The following is a 5,999-nucleotide window of genomic DNA, read 5'->3' on the forward strand; positions in this document are numbered from 1 at the left end:
CAAATTAAGCATTCCAAGCGCCGGAGAACCCCTAGTGGGTGCTGGAGAGGCGATATGAATATCAATTGGCGCCAGCGGGGGGCAGACGGCAATATACAAGCTCTGTGACGGCGCCACTTGTAATGATCGGTCCGCGCCAGTTTTCTTGTAGCAATAAACTGATCTCTGTTTGGCCCGTGATCACCAAGTACTTGCCAGAGGACATTGGCGAAAACAATGTTAAGCAACGCGATGATGAATTTACTGAAGACATTTGGATACTAATGGGCGGGTGGATATTGGTGTATCGTAGAATCTCTTTTTCTTGTGTTTGTCCACATAAATTTCGACTGAGACACGCCGATTTTATTTCAACACTTCTAATGAGGGAATGAAATCATTATCTATTATCACAAAATAATTGACCGGGTACTGTAATATTCTCCCATGACGATCGTTTCTAAGCACAGATTTTGATTATGTATGAAGAGACCTTTTCATATTACGGAAATGTTTACGGTAAAGTGGAACTAATTTTGCATGTAGTCTTAAAAAGTCGTATTGCATTATTGCGTCTGTAACTTAACTCGGTAATTTCTACCACCAACGTGATCAGTTTATATGGAGAAACACCACGACATTTTAATTTCATCGAAAAGAAAATTTCATTCGTAATTATCCAATAGCTTACGCATCGAAACTATTGACCGCCAGTTGCAGTGAGGTCTCATGGATATACTTTTTCAATATGACGTCTCTGGGCGATTAACGGGAGTTGTAAACGGACTTACACAACATTAAAGTAGTTAGTAATATCGATCCCAGTATTGCTACTTTCATAATTGTTTTTATTATAGAATACAGTGTGCTCACTGACTGACTGACTCATAATCGCTAAGAACAGAAACTCGAAATTTTGAGGTGTGGGTCTTATACTGTAGGCGTCGTTTAAGAGGGATTTTTCCATATTTCAACCCTGTTGTTGTTGTTGTCTTCAGTCCTGAGACTGGTTTTATGCAGCTTTCCATGCTACTCTATCCTGTGGAAGTTCCTTCATCCCTCAGTACCTATTGCAACCTACATCCGTCTGAATCTGCTTAGTGTATTCATCTCTTGGTCTCCCTCTATGAATTTTACCCTCCACGCTGCCCATCAATACTAAACCGGTAGCTATACAAGCTCCCCCTTCGTTATTACAGTATCATCAGCAGCAGCAGCAGCTGCAAAACATCCAGTCACTAGGTGATGTGACCTCTTTTAGCTAGCGTGCACGTTATTATCCCAACTGTTCCTTCCAGTGCTGCCGATCTTGAGCTTCCCGCTCCTCTTTTGAATTGCGTTGTCTTTCGTAAATTTGTATCACATCTGTTTTGCGTTTTTCCTCTTGCTAATTTTCAGTAAGCTAGTCTTCAGTTTTTATTTCTTTCGACCATCTGTCATCCTTCATTCGAGCAACATGAACAGCGCGTTGCCATTTTAAGGTATTCCACACTTTGTATTTTGACACTAACCTTTGTTGTACGTTTGGCAAGTACTACTTTCTTTCTTTATTCGTGCAGCCCAGTATTGATTTTTTCTTTTCTCTATGAGCTACTATCGGATTCTAAACTATTAACTCATTCTCTGTATGTTTCAAAGCTGCATGTTATTAGGGATATATACATTATTAAAAAAATATTTTCCTAATCTAAGGTGATATCCTGCACTTGGAGAATTTATTCAAGAGATATAGCTTCACAAGCCGAGCAAGTGAACAACGCGTTGGTCTATATCTGGCCTTCATGCAAACGTTTATTCGGCTTAACATTCATTGACAGTGTTGTCGGAGGTCCTCCTCAGGTATGTCTTGCCAAAGTCTGTCCAGTTGGCGAGTTAGGTCGATAAAATCCAAAACTAGTTTTTGCCCGGTCCATAATGCTCCAAAAGTTGTTGAGATAGTCGATGACTGTTGGCCAAGGGAGGGTTTGTCCAGCACAAAGACATGCAGCAGAAACTCTCGCCGTGTGCGAACAGGCATTACCTTGCTGAAATGTAAGCCATAGAGGGCAACAGATTGGGGAGTAGAATATCTTCGACGTTCCGCTGTGCTGTAAGTGTCCGCAGATGACAGCCAAAGTTGTCCTGCCATGTAAAAACGCGGCATTCAGCCCATCACTCCGGGTTGTTGGGCTGTGCAGAATGCGACAGTCATTTGGTGTACCACCGCTGTTCAGGGCGTCTCCAGACACGATTTTGGCCTGGAATCTCATTGACTGGTATAGAATAGTTTTAGTTCTTTCAACATTGCAGCCCAGCCAGCGAACGTGATAATCTAATATATAAGAAACTATCAGCCTCGATTGCGGGAATGAAACCAACCTTTACCTAGGTTTCACGTAAGCTCACGAGGTCCACTGCAGGGCGTCCATGAGACGAGGCGCTCGCTGGAGCTTAAGTCTTGGTGGTGACTTAGTACCTATGTACTCCATTTTTAAAATGTAACTACCCCTATTCAGGCTGTTTTAGTTTTACTTTCTAGACCATGCACTCGTAGACGTATTAAAGAATCAGGCATGTCTTCTGAAGAAGGCCCAATTACTTGCGCTGAAACGTAGGTAAAGGTTGGTTTCATTACCGCAATCGAGGCTGATAGTTTCTTATAAGGTATAGAATAGTCTCTGGTAGCGAGTCCCGCTTCGAACTGCACTCCGGTGACGTATCTCGAAACACCCCAGACAGCAGTGGAATACCAAACTTATTGTCGCCCTCCAAGCTCCCAGACAGCCAGCAGGGATGGTCTGGGGTCTTATTTCTTTGTAGTACAGAACTTCTTCGGTTGGTATCCACGACACCGTTACAGCACAGTGGCAATTCAATGACACTTACGCTCCGTTTTGTCGCCGTTCGTGGCAAGCCGTCCTGGGCTTATATTTCAGCAAGATAGTGTGCCCCCCCTCCCCCGTAACACAGTGAGAATTTGTGCTGCTTGCTTTCGTTCTTGCTAAACCCTGCCTTGGGCAGAATGATGGCCTTGCCTTTCCCCAATTGAGAGCGTTCGGAGCATTATGGGCTGTGGCTTCCTATTAGCTTGGGATTTTGGAGATCTAACACGCCAATTGGACACAATGTTGCCAAATTGGTGAAACTCATTACTTTGAATAAAACATACAATGTTCCTGAAATTACAATCATTTGTTGGTCTGTATGTGTCCATAATATCTACGTATTTCCGACCCATTCGAATAATTCCTTCGCCGTACGTTTTTCTTTTTTCTCAGAGTGTATTTCTGATTTTCAAGCTATCTCCACATCATTGGTTCCCAACCTTTCTTAGAGTGCAGTTAGTCATTAGGTTTTACCTTTACCGTTCTCCTCCCTCCAATCTGTTTCTTCCCCAGCCCTGCCCCACGTTGCCAGTAACTTTAGCACTTAACTAAACAGCAGAATAAAAGACTTCCCTTGCTTGGAAACTTTTGTGTTTAAATTGATTAAATATGAGTGTCATTTAGTTTGTGTGTGTCGGTGGTGGGGGTTGGTGGGGGGAGGGAGGTGGCAGCGATTTAAGAAGGATGATGAAGGAACTGGTGCCGCATCGGAAGCTCTACCCTCAAATCCTTCTCAAATAAGAAAGCTAACTGTCTACAGCGAGGGTACACACTTCTTACAAAACATACTTCCCCTGAGTTACTCATCCCCATTGCAGCACTTGCTTCACCTGCACACTGCAACCCGTTTTACAACCTGGTTAAAATGATGTGGACTATACTTACTGCCCATAAATCATTTGATTGCTGTACTCCTTACTTTTGAACTGGCCAAAACTGGAATAATTCGGAATCCTTATGTTTCCTATCTGATCACAGTCGTTAACAGTAATAGTAATAATTATAATAACAATATCTGTACACTGCACTATAGTAGAACTTATATAGTTACTGCTATGTCGTGCTGTCAGTACTTATCTGCTTCGAAGCAGGTAATGACCGTTTTCTCAATTACTGCAGGTACTATCTAAAAATTGGAGAACACATTTGCTTGAGGTATATAACATTTGTTGCTTATATGTTTCACTTTTATCATCAGCGGTGTACGGGAGAAAACTCAACATACGTGTGTAGTGGGTGGAGTGACTGAAGAACATGTGACCTCCACGGAATTAATGCTACTAAATGAGAAAAAGTGATTATTGGTAATTTTTGTTATCAGTATTAGAGTGTTTCAAAATTGTGACAATAGTAATAATCTACACTCCTGGAAATTGAAATAAGAACACCGTGAATTCATTGTCCCAAGAAGGGGAAACTTTATTGACACATTCCTGGGGTCAGATACATCACATGATCACACTGAGAGAACCACAGGCACATAGACACAGGCAACAGAGCATGCACAATGTCGGCACTAGTACAGTGTATATCCACCTTTCGCAGCAATGCAGGCTGCTATTCTCCCATGGAGACTATCGTAGAGATGCTGGATGTAGTCCTGTGGAACGGCTTGCCATGCCATTTCCACCTGGCGCCTCAGTTGGACCAGCGTTCGTGCTGGACGAGCAGACCGCGTGAGATGACGCTTCATCCAGTCCCAAACATGCTCAATGGGGGACAGATCCGGAGATCTTGCTGGCCAGGGTAGTTGACTTACACCTTCTAGAGCACTTTGGGTGGCACGGGATACATGCGGACGTGCATTGTCCTGTTGGAACAGCAAGTTCCCTTGCCGGTCTAGGAATGGTAGAACAATGGGTTCGATGACGGTTTGGATGTACCGTGCACTATTCAGTGTCCCCTCGACGATCACCAGTGGTGTACGGCCAGTGTAGGTGATCGCTCCCCACACCATGATGCCGGGTGTTGGCCCTGTGTGCCTCGGTCGTATGCAGTCCTGATTGTGGCGCTCACCTGCACGGCGCCAAACACGCATACGACCATCATTGGCACCAAGGCAGAAGCGACTCTCATCGCTGAAGACGACACGTCTCTATTCGTCCCTCCATTCACGCCTGTCGCGACACCACTGGAGGCGGGTTGCACGATGTTGGGGTGTGAGCGGAAGACGGCCTAACGGTGTGCGGGACCGTAGCCCAGCTTCATGGAGACGGTTGCGAATGGTCCTCGCCGATACCCCAGGAGCAACAGTGTCCCTAATTTGCTGGGAAGTGGCGGTGCGGTCCCCTACGGCACTGCGTAGGATCCTACGGTCTTGGCGTGCATCCGTGCGTCGCTGCGGTCCGGTCCCAGGTCGACGGGTACGTGCACCTTCCGCCGACCACTGGCGACAACATCGATGTACTGTGGAGACCTCACGCCCCACGTGTTGAGCAATTCGGCGGTACGTCCACCCGGCCTCCCGCATGCCCACTATACGCCCTCGCTCAAAGTCCGTCAACTGCACATACGGTTCACGTCCACGCTGTCGCGGCATGCTACCAGTGTTAAAGGCTGCGATGGAGCTCCGTATGCCACGGCAAACTGGCTGACACTGACGGCGGCGGTGCACAAATGCTGCGCAGCTAGCGCCATTCGACGGCCAACACCGCGGTTCCTGGTGTGTCCGCTGTGCCGTGCGCGTGATCATTGCTTGTACAGCCCTCTCGCAGTGTCCGGAGCAAGTATGGTGGGTCTGACGCACCGATGTCAATGTGTACTTTTTCCATTTCCAGGAGTGTATTAAGAGTAATTTACATGCGTGACTGAAGCAGAATGGAATCGTTAATTTTTACTCTTCAGGAAATATAATTTTATCCCTCAGGGGGTAATTACCACCAAGTTGGGAACCACTGCTCAAGACAGACTATGCTGTGGCTCTTTGCAGTTGTGTACGTACGCCCAGCATCCATTCAGTTACGATGATCTTCGTTTTCGAACTGTTTTTTTTGTCAGATTAGGAGCAGATTAACGCTGCTTTACATACTAATATTTGAAGTTCCTCTATACTATTTTCAAATAGAACAATATCATCAGCAAAACTCAGTTTACTTAATTTCCTCGCCTGAACTGGGATTCTCTTTGTCTTTCAATTCCGTTTAGACATTGCTTTCT

This window comes from Schistocerca cancellata, chromosome 5 (assembly GCF_023864275.1).
Source record: "Schistocerca cancellata isolate TAMUIC-IGC-003103 chromosome 5, iqSchCanc2.1, whole genome shotgun sequence".
In the NCBI taxonomy this organism is placed as follows: domain Eukaryota; kingdom Metazoa; phylum Arthropoda; class Insecta; order Orthoptera; family Acrididae; genus Schistocerca; species Schistocerca cancellata.